This window comes from Procambarus clarkii, chromosome 58 (genome assembly GCF_040958095.1).
Source record: "Procambarus clarkii isolate CNS0578487 chromosome 58, FALCON_Pclarkii_2.0, whole genome shotgun sequence".
NCBI lineage: Eukaryota > Metazoa > Arthropoda > Malacostraca > Decapoda > Cambaridae > Procambarus > Procambarus clarkii.
Genome location: NC_091207.1, coordinates 19,040,966 through 19,052,922, shown reverse-complemented (window position 1 = coordinate 19,052,922; position 11,957 = coordinate 19,040,966). Strand labels below are relative to the sequence as shown.

Below are 11,957 nucleotides of genomic sequence, written 5' to 3'. Positions count from 1 at the left end.
GATGTAAGGGTTTTTATCTAGGATATTGGGGATATTTCTGGGATGTAAGGGTTTTTATCTAGGATATTGGGGATATTTCTGGGATGTAAGGGTTTTTATCTAGGATATTGGGGATATTTCTGGGATGTAAGGGTTTTTATCTAGGATATTGGGGATATTTCTGGGATGTAAGGGTTTTTATCTAGGATATTGGGGATATTTCTGGGATGTAAGGGTTTTTATCTAGGATATTGGGGATATTTCTGGGATGTAAGGGTTTTTATCTAGGATATTGGGGATATTTCTGGGATGTAAGGGTTTTTATCTAGGATATTGGGGATATTTCTGGGATGTAAGGGTTTTTATCTAGGATATTGGGGATATTTCTGGGATGTAAGGGTTTTTATCTAGGATATTGGGGATATTTCTGGGATGTAAGGGTTTTTATCTAGGATATTGGGGATATTTCTGGGATGTAAGGGTTTTTATCTAGGATATTGGGGATATTTCTGGGATGTAAGGGTTTTTATCTAGGATATTGGGGATATTTCTGGGATGTAAGGGTTTTTATCTAGGATATTGGGCATATTTCTGGGATGTAAGGGTTTTTATCTAGGATATTGGGCATATTTCTGGGATGTAAGGGTTTTTATCTAGGATATTGGGGATATTTCTGGGATGTAAGGGTTTTTATCTAGGATGTTGGGCATATTTCTGGGATGTAAGGGTTTTTATCTAGGATATTGGGGATATTTCTGGGATGTAAGGGTTTTTATCTAGGATATTGGGGATATTTCTGGGATGTAAGGGTTTTTATCTAGGATATTGGGGATATTTCTGGGATGTAAGGGTTTTTATCTAGGATATTGGGGATATTTCTGGGATGTAAGGGTTTTTATCTAGGATATTGGGGATATTTCTGGGATGTAAGGGTTTTTATCTAGGATATTGGGGATATTTCTGGGATGTAAGGGTTTTTATCTAGGATATTGGGGATATTTCTGGGATGTAAGGGTTTTTATCTAGGATATTGGGGATATTTCTGGGATGTAAGGGTTTTTATCTAGGATATTGGGGATATTTCTGGGATGTAAGGGTTTTTATCTAGGATATTGGGGATATTTCTGGGATGTAAGGGTTTTTATCTAGGATATTGGGGATATTTCTGGGATGTAAGGGTTTTTATCTAGGATATTGGGCATATTTCTGGGATGTAAGGGTTTTTATCTAGGATATTGGGCATATTTCTGGGATGTAAGGGTTTTTATCTAGGATATTGGGGATATTTCTGGGATGTAAGGGTTTTTATCTAGGATGTTGGGCATATTTCTGGGATGTAAGGGTTTTTATCTAGGATATTGGGGATATTTCTGGGATGTAAGGGTTTTTATCTAGGATATTGGGGATATTTCTGGGATGTAAGGGTTTTTATCTAGGATATTGGGGATATTTCTGGGATGTAAGGGTTTTTATCTAGGATATTGGGGATATTTCTGGGATGTAAGGGTTTTTATCTAGGATATTGGGGATATTTCTGGGATGTAAGGGTTTTTATCTAGGATATTGGGGATATTTCTGGGATGTAAGGGTTTTTATCTAGGATATTGGGGATATTTCTGGGATGTAAGGGTTTTTATCTAGGATATTGGGGATATTTCTGGGATGTAAGGGTTTTTATCTAGGATATTGGGGATATTTCTGGGATGTAAGGGTTTTTATCTAGGATATTGGGGATATTTCTGGGATGTAAGGGTTTTTATCTAGGATATTGGGGATATTTCTGGGATGTAAGGGTTTTTATCTAGGATATTGGGGATATTTCTGGGATGTAAGGGTTTTTATCTAGGATGTTGGGGATATTTCTGGGATGTAAGGGTTTTTATCTAGGATATTGGGGATATTTCTGGGATGTAAGGGAATATTTCTGATATGTAGGGGGCTATTTCTGGGGATGGGAAGAGGGTTAGTATAGGCATTTTCCCCTGTTGGTTTAAAGAGAGCCATTTTATCCTCTGTGGGTTAAAAGAGCCATGTTTTCCTCTGGGGGTTAAGAGAGCCATGTTTTCCTCTGGGGGTTAAGAGAGCCATGTTTTCCTCTGGGGGTTAAGTGAGCCATGTTTCCCTCTGTGGGTTAAGAGAGCCGTGTTCCCCTCTGTGGGTTAAGAAAGCCGTGTTCCCCTCTGTGGGTTAAGAAAGCCGTGTTCCCCTCTGTGGGTTAAGAAAGCCGTGTTCCCCTCTGTGGGTTAAGAAAGCCGTGTTCCCCTCTGTGGGTTAAGAAAGCCGTGTTCCCCTCTGTGGGTTAAGAGAGCCGTGTTCCCCTCTGTGGGTTAAGAAAGCCGTGTTCCCCTCTGTGGGTTAAGAGAGCCGTGTTCCCCTCTGTGGGTTAAGAGAGCCGTGTTCCCCTCTGTGGGTTAAGAAAGCCGTGTTCCCCTCTGTGGGTTAAGAGAGCCGTGTTCCCCTCTGTGGGTTAAGAGAGCCGTGTTCCACTCTGTGGGTTAAGAGAGCCGTGTTCCCCTCTGTGGGTTAAGAGAGCCGTGTTCCCCTCTCTACTGTAGAACACAGACACCTTATTTATACAAATATTATAAATATATTTTTGTGTGAGCGAAGGAACTGCGTGCCAGTGTTGTGACGTAATAAAACCTCACGGCTCATAATGTGAGTGCATAATCTAATTAAATTATTCTTTACTGCTTCGTCGCCTGTATTTGAACGCCCGCCTGCGTCACGGCCGAGCGTTCAGACGCACGGACGCACGCGGGGGACGACCTCTCTCTCTCGCACGCTGTCGTTATGTTGTGAAAAGAAATTAAAACAAAATAGGTTGGAACGAACGTTGGATAAGATTGAGGGCGATCGAGAACGTCGTTCAATTTCGCCAATGTGAGGCTGGTGGTCCTTTCACGCACGCAAACCTTGGTGGACGTGGCCGTCCGGGTTCTATATAACACATTCACAAGGGCCGTGACGAGGATTCGAACCTATGTGCTGTGTGCCCAGACACGCTCTAGTCAACTGTATCATGACATGTGTTAGAATTGCAGCTTGGAGTGTTACTGTCCCTACGAGGATTCCTGAGGCTTCCACTGAAGCCTAACCGGGAGTTTCACACAATCGCCCCCCCTACATGCACTCGGGCTCTGTCAATCATATAGTTCTACATCTCACACGGGGTAGTTCTCTGTGTTTCTAAATTACAACCTACGTGAGACTCACTTACGAGTATGAAACTCTGCCATCAAAATTGAAAAATCACCAAACAGGAGAAAAGTTAAAAAATATATGCAACAAGTATCGTTCAAGGAAGTCAAGACCCTGAGCTCTGAAGGCAGATTAAGGAAACTGTATGACACTGAAAAAGTGGAGAGATGGATTAAGGGAATAATGAGAGAGACATGAACAAATCCACGAGGGTTCGAACCTACGTCCGAGAGGATCCCAGACGCGCCATAATCGACTGAGCTACGACATGGTCAAAAGAATTGCCACCGAGAAATCAACTTGACCTACCACGGATCCTGCAGTCTCTCCGAGACATTGTATCTAATGTCTCTCTCATTACAACTAAGTGCTATATAGTCGTAATGGCTTGGTGCTTTACCCTGATAATTCCCTCCCTCCGAGACACAAACCAGGTTTTAACACAATTTGTGTAATGAGAGAGACATGAGATTTAAGTTAAATTTACATAGACAGAGAAGTGTTGCATTAAGGCTAAGAAAAGGCAGAATAATGCGTCTTACTTATAAACTAGAGACAAATTTTGACACCTGAATCTAGGGCATGTCCTGGGAAATACGAACGTATGGCAACCCTAGACTAGTACCCGTGCTGAATCTTAACGTCTGATATACGCTGTGGGACATTGGATATTTAGATTCTAGCCTCGCCCTGCGTATGGGCGAGGCTGTGCATGGGGTGAATTTGCACACACACTTACATACATACACAGTGTGTGTGTGATATATATATATATATATATATATATATATATATATATATATATATATATATATATATATATATATATATATATGCGAACAAGCCTGAACGGTCTCCAGGCATATATGCAACTGAAGTTGAGAGGCGGGACTAAAGAGCCAGAGCTTAATCCCGCAAGCACAACTAGGTGAGTACAGTGAGAGAGAGAGAGAGAGAGAGAGAGAGAGAGAGAGAGAGAGAGAGAGAGAGAGAGAGAGAGAGAGAGAGAGAGAGAGAGAGAGAGAGAGCGGGACCAGAGGTGATCCAGGCCATGAGTCAGCGGCTCAGGTAGGCTAAGGTGAAGTATGACAAAGTAGTAGTGGGTTATGGCAGTCTTGCCAGGCACCTCCTACACCAGGGTGTAGGTGTAGGCACCTCCTACACCAGGGTGTAGGTGTAGGCACCTCCTACACCAGGGTGTAGGTGTAGGTACCTCCTACACGAGGGTGTAGGTGTAGGTACCTCCTACACCAGGGTGTAGGTGTAGGTACCTCCTACACCTGGGTGTAGGTGTAGGCACCTCCTACACCAGGGTGTAGGTGTAGGCACCTCCTACACGAGGGTGTAGGTGTAGGCACCTCCTACACCAGGGTGTAGGTGTAGGCACCTCCTACACCAGGGTGTAGGTGTAGGTACCTCCTACACGAGGGTGTAGGTGTAGGTACCTCCTACACCAGGGTGTAGGTACCTCCTACACCAGGGTGTAGGTGTAGGTACCTCCTACACCAGGGTGTAGGTGTAGGTACCTCCTACACCAGGGTGTAGGTGTAGGTACCTCCTACACCAGGGTGTAGGTGTAGGTACCTCCTACACCAGGGTGTAGGTGTAGGTACCTCCTACACCAGGGTGTAGGTGTAGGTACCTCCTACACCAGGGTGTAGGTGTAGGTACCTCCTACACCAGGGTGTAGGTGTAGGTACCTCCTACACCAGGGTGTAGGTGTAGACACCTCCTACAGGGTACTACTCCTCCAGACGTCATGGACCATGGGCTTGGCTGCTCCTCAGACCCCAGCGATGATTCTCCCATTCGAGGTCAAAGGTTATCTTGAGATGTTATCTTGAGATGATTTCGGGGCTTTTAGTGTCCCCGCGGCCCGGTCCTCGACCAGGCCTCCACCCCCAGGAAGCAGCCCGTGACAGCTGACTAACACCTAGGTACCTATTTTACTGCTAGGTGTGGGAACCGACCTGTGAGATTTATATTTATATAATTTATATGAATTTATATTTACATTAATTTAAATACTTCGATAGCAATTTGTATAATGATAAGTGGACTGTATTTCTGCAATAATCTCATAATCTCACAAATCGATCCTCTACACATTAGGGGGGTTTATATTAATTAAATTTGTATATATGCAGCCAATCAAACTACAGGAATAGACTACATACATTGAAGAGGTTCCTTATCTTATAGTACAGCAGGTTAGTCCACCAGGTATAACTAGGGTGTAGACACCAAATTATCCTCTTTGAGGTAGCTTCCATCACCCAGTAACTGGTGCACAAAATCTTGCTTCCTCGTCTTGACCTGTCAAAAGGGCGCTAGCTGTGAAGCCAGGTTCTATATATGACAAGTATTTCAGAGAAAACTGTACATGGAACATGAAGACCTGGCTTAATTACCTTTAGTTTGAGGCTACCACGTGCTCTAACCGGGTCACCCTATATAATGACATTAATGGCCATAAATGAAAGATACATGGGTTTCGGAAAGAACACTTAACTTGAATTTGTTGACAGCGTGTGATAATGGTACACCTTTGGTTTCCATAACACTACGTCCAAGTAAAATTAACAGGAGCCGAATTTGCTCCCGTGTGAGCCTCTGGTCTCGTATAAACAATGGCTGCCCTCCTTCCTCCCTGACGCCTGGCTTACATTGTCCAGATTTCAGAAAGTGATAGAAGGGTCACATTTACTCTACTTTAATATTGATAATTAAGTTAATTTATATGAGATGTTTTATGATGGTAAAGTCCAAAGACTAATGTATTTAAGAATAATTCCCAGCAGAATAGCTGGTGAATTATAATAGTATGTGGTGATGATATCCCGTTTTCTATAAACGGTAATTCCACTACAAACGTTTTCTATGGGTAACTTGTTTATACAATACAGCTATTATCTGTATGATTATTAAATGGTGTCGGATTTTCCGACACTAGGTAACAGGGGCATAGGGTGAAAGAAACTCTGCCCATTGTTTCTCGCCGGCGCCTGGGATTGAACCCAGGACCACAGGATCACAAGTCCAGTGTGCTGTCCGCTCGGCCGACCGGCTCCCTTGCATAGGTTGCATAGTCACGCCCCCTGGTTCTGTGACACAGGGTCCTTGACCTATGCGGCCGAGCGGTAGACATTTTATACAGTCGGCCGAGGGGCAGTGATATATGTATTCGGCCGAGGGGAGGAAAAGACCGTTGTTTAATAAACAGTATTTTTTTGTGAGGGAATTTGTCGAGCGTAATTAAGCTGAATATTTTATGAAGAGCATTATTAATTAATTGTTGGAATAAGAGATTTAATGCGTATACATTGTTTTAATTACAGGTCTTTTTTTTAAACAATGCTGGAGCGGCGCTCTGCAACCAATTACAATGGACAGAATGTGAATTTTGTTACTTCCTGGGCGGCTGCGGGTCAGAGTAGCTACCTTCAGCCAACAACAGCCACTACCAACAGTCCCACAGCCAACAACAGTCCTACCAACAGTCCCACAGCCAACAACAGCCACTACCAACAGTCCCACAGCCAACAACAGCCACTACCAACAGCCCCACAGCCAACAACAGCCACTACCAACAGCCCCACAGCCAACAACAGCCCTACCAACAGCCCCACAGCCAACAACAGCCCTACCAACAGCCCCACAGCCAACAACAGCCACTACCAACAGCCCCACAGCCAACAACAGCCACTACCAACAGCCCCACAGCCAACAACAGCCCCTACCAACAGTCCCACAGTCAACAACAGCCTTACCAACAGTCCCACAGCCAACAACAGCCCTACCAACAGTCCCACAGCGAACAACAGCCCTACCAACAGTCCCACAACCAACAACAGCCACTACCAACAGTCCCACAGCCAACAACAGCCACTACCAACAGCCCCACAGCCAACAACAGCCACTACCAACAGCCCCACAGCCAACAACAGCCCTACCAACAGCCCCACAGACAACAACAGCCCTACCAACAGCCCCACAGCCAACAACAGCCACTACCAACAGTCCCACAGCCAACAACAGCCCCTACCAACAGTCCCACAGCCAACAACAGCCCTACCAACAGTCCCACAGCCAACAACAGCCCTACCAACAGTCCCACAGCCAACAACAGCCCTACCAACAGTCAAACAGCCAACAACAGCCACTACCAACAGTCCCACAGCCAACAACAGCCCTACCAACAGCCCCACAGCCAACAACAGCCCTACCAACAGCCCCACAGCCAACAATATCCTAACCAGCCGTCCGAAAGCCTCTTGATAAACTCTTCTCCTTTGCTTATATTACCTTAGTGTACGACACACTTGTGTTCAGATACACTCATATATAACCAGGAGTGTATTTACCAGAGCAGGGAGGCAGCCATTTATTCTTATATAGCCAGGGGGGTGTTCCTAAGGGGGTATCAGTCTATATTTCACTGACTGGCTGTGGGGAACATCAGTCTTGCTTCCTCTCAAAGGGATTCTTCCAACCCCGCTTTTGTCTTCATTCTCGGGTTAGCTGTTCTGGCTATATCACAGTCCCCTCAAGCTTTATGTATCCTGGTCTTAAGAGACATGTATCTTTATGGTCTTTGTGTATCCTGGTCGTGAGTTCAAGTATGTTTATTGAGATAAGCAATAAATACATCTCAAAGGGATAGAGTAGCTTAGGCTATTTCTACCCCCCTTGGTCGTGAGAGATCTTTAGCAGTGGAGGCGAGGCGGTATTGATATCCCAGGAACATTTGTATTGCGAGGAAGGTACTGCAACATCAATTTGCATACGGAAAGGAGCGGAAGAGACTATGCTAAACCCAATATTCATCTCGGTCGGTTTTATTCTTAAGATGTTGGGAACACCTTGAGCGTTCAAATTCATGTGGTGTGGGTGCGGGGGCTGGCTGACTGCGACGGAGGAACATGATGCTGATTACGAAGGAACATGATTGTAAAGATGGAACGCGATAGTGAGGAAGGCGCATAATGGTGACTCAGGAACGTGACGTTGAAGAAGGAACATGATATTGAGGAATGAACATGATGGTGAAGATGTAGCTTCAGGACAGTCACTGAGGCTGGAGCTTCAGGACAGTCACTGAGGCTGGAGCTTCAGGACAGTCACTGAGGCTGGAGCTTCAGGACAGTCACTGAGGCTGGAGCTTCAGGACAGTCACTGAGGCTGGAGCTTCAGGACAGTCACTGAGGCTGAAGCTTCAGGACAGTCACTGAGGCTGGAGCTTCAGGACAGTCACTGAGGCTGGAGCTTCAGGACAGTCACTGAGGGTGAAGCTTCAGGACAGTCACTGAGGGTGAAGCTTCAGGACAGTCACTGAGGGTGGAGCTTCAGGACAGTCACTGTGGGTGGAGCTTCAGGACAGTCACTGAGGGTAGAGCTTCAGGTGACAGTCACTGAGGGTAGAGCTTCAGGACAGTCACTGAGGCCGGAGCTTCAGGACAGTCACTGAGGACTGGAGCTTCAGGACAGTCACTGAGGGTGGAGCTTCAGGACAGCCACTGAGGGTGGAGCTTCAGGACAGTCACTGAGGGTGGAGCTTCAGGACAGTCACTGCCCTAACCCACCACTCCTCCTGATGCATGTTCTCTGAAGCCTTCTTCTATCGCCTTAGAAAAGTTTTAATGCACTTCCCATAACTTCTTGTGTAATAAAAATGGATGACCCATTGAGTCATGTATTCGCTGCTTCCCCCTATAACTATCACAAGTTGTATATACTATAGTTTCCTGGTTATTCTCTGCGTGTTAAAATGCAATGCTCTTTGTTGGATCAATTGCTATTAGCCATCTCGACCTCACCCCATGCCCATAGAGATATTGTTTAGTCACTGCTTGTTTCGACGGCTATATATACGTTTTCTCTGTATCCGTCACTAAAGAAAACTGGTATCCTTGATTCACACAACTTTTTTTTTAATGTTTACCTTAATTTACCCGAGGGCAACCATCTCTCTAGTGGCCTCGACGAGGACAGGAAGCTGGCGGTTTGCCTAAGGCGTCCCCATTGTATGTGGGGATTTTTATGTCTTTTTGTTAAACACACGTGACTAGAGGACAAGATATGTTATGAGTGTAGAGGGCTACCACACTAATGGCGGCGCCTCCAGGTGAATATGTGCAGAGGCTCACCTCTTGAGTCTGCGGTCTTCTGAGGTAGAGGCAGAACCTATCCTAGGCTTCGGAGGTAGATGAGGGATGTAACGGAAGACTGGCGAGGTCCCGCGGTACTGCCAATAGGTAGAATGTAGGCCCCGAAGTCTTGTTCTCTCTGACGAAGGCGCGCTGACCCCGTGGGGGGGGGGGGTGCGCAGCCAATCACCACCGGATATGACCTGGAGGCGGAAAATACTCCCGCCGGCGGTCAATTTAAATGTGGTTCCCGCCATATGATTAGCGTTTTTGACAGACAGTTTTTTCACTTCCCACCGCTCATCTGATTCATGAGATGCACCAGTCCATTCCCTGTTGATTTTCTCTGGAACACAATCCACCTCACGGTTTACAACCAGGTCCCCCACTTGTTGCTGGATGAATAGGGTCAAACAGTTAAAGATCGGTGCCCATTCGACCCTTCCTCCCACGGAGGAGTTGGGGGGTGGGATGGATTCGTACTCGTTCGAAATGATTGGCTAGGCTTTGGCCAGAGTGCCACTACTGTGCCACGGGAAATGTGAGTCAGTGATCCTCCGACTTCGGCTTATCAGGTGCCTCTCAAGCCACTGCTCCACCCTACCACTCCAAGGTTGGGCTGCCTCGGGTTAGGTTGGGTTTACTTAGAGAAGCGATGACGTAGGGTTGAGCATTTGCCCAGGTCTTAGACCCTACCTTCCCCTCCACCAGCGCCTGTTCGCCTGCCTGCTCCCGGGATTCTTCAGCCTCTCGCTCTCTCTCTCTCTCCATCTTACACTTCTCTTGACACCAATGGCAGTTCATTCACTCCATTTCGAGTCCTCATTCTTCCATTCAACCAAAAACTCGAGATTATTGCCTCCACTTCATCTTTCTTATCTAATAATTCTTGAGATGTTCTTTCCCCTCCATTTCAGGCAGCGCCTGGGAGATATGACCTATTCTTTCAAGTTTCTTTACCCGCCACCTTCCATTGTGGCATCGTGGTTATTCGAGCCTATTGCAAAAACTCCTTTTTTATTTCGCAAAAATATTTTTGTCTACTGTTGACTACTCCAGATTGTAGATTCTTTTGTGTAATTGTGTTGTTTCCGTCTGCCAGTGGCGTGGGGTGAATATGATTAAATGCATTCAATCGTATGCACAGTCACTCATCCAGTTACCACTCATAATTGGATGAGTGACTGTTCATGCAGTGTAACTCTCGGGCTGCGCGAATTTAGATAAGTTTAACTGGCTTCGTGTGCCCGTCAATAGGAAACTAAACAAAATATATAAATAAATATATCACCGACTGATCCAAGTGGGTGAAACATGGCGGCTCAGATTCAAACTCTTGGAGAGTTGAGAATTTTGCTCTAGGAGCATTTTCCTTGTGACTATTGTTCCTTGAGTATTGTGAGGGTGTGTGTGTCTTGTAGCGATCATGCTGTGGCAGTGCTTCTAGGGGAACTGAGTTCTCGCTGATAATAGCTGATTGCAATCATAGTATTTCCTTATTGTCTTCCTAATTTGCTCTTATTTTATGGTTTTCAGATGAGCTATTGTTTGCACTTTTATACCCGGTGCTTTTTTATTCGAGCTGGATGGCGAACTGGGTTCAAGTACGTTTATTAAGACAATAAAATACATTTCAAAGGGATAGAGTAGTAGCTTAGGCTATTTCTACCCTCCTCCGCGAACTAGGTTATATCCGGCGAGTTCATATAGCAACCTGCCCTCTTAAAAAGAACGTCGCTTTTGGCCGTTTGCCCGTATGGCCGAATTTGGACGTAATTGGAAAATGAAAATAAATTTGGGATTTTTTTTTCAACAACAGTAAGTTAAGGGTCTTCTGATAGGTTAGGTGGGCAGGAAATTCTCATAAAATTTCAAAACGTTGTGAAAAACATGAATTGAAAGTCATCTATTCTAACCTTACAGAGTCAGCCTGACGACTCAAACAGAAAACGGAACAGTACGTCACTTTTGTGAGTCGATTTCATTTCAAATTACGTCCAAATTTGGCCATACCGCGCATATGAGTCAAAAGTGACATTTTAAAGAGGACGGGTTGCATATATAGCACCTAATTCCTGAGGTTACTAGTGACTTGGTGGCACAACAAAACATGCACCACCGAACATGTTATACAAACATGGTGTATATATTGCTGTTTGTATAACATATTTGTTATACAAACAACAGATTGTATCATGAGACGCATCATGCGTCTCTGATAGTTTCTCGAGCATAATTGGCTTTTTGTTAAAAAGTTAAATAATTTAGTAGTTGTTCGGAGGCAGGTAGCTTTGAATCGTTGTATTTACCAATAGATATGAAGCACAGTAAAGTCATTTATTAATATTGATCCGCAAACCAAAAAAAACTGATATTGAACTTGGTGCTTTACTATAAGACAATAGTAATGACAATAAATATGGAAGAAAAAACACGAACTCTTGACTTTCACAAAGTACCATTAGTAAAATATAATCTTGTTGTTGTAATAGATTCAGCTACTTGGAACAAAAGTTCCAATTAGCACGGGCTATGGTGAGCCCGGAGTGAACGAATAACAGCAAATACTAGTTCAAAATAAGTTGTAAATTAAATAATTCAGAAAACCTTTACAAGCACAATAGAATATAA

At 44.7% G+C, this 11,957-nt stretch overlaps 1 pseudogene; it reads left to right on the top strand.

The window, feature by feature from the left end:
* The window catches only part of LOC138349508 (sodium-coupled monocarboxylate transporter 1-like), a 68,166-nt pseudogene that overhangs the window by 38,889 nt on the left and 17,320 nt on the right, over window positions 1-11,957 (top strand).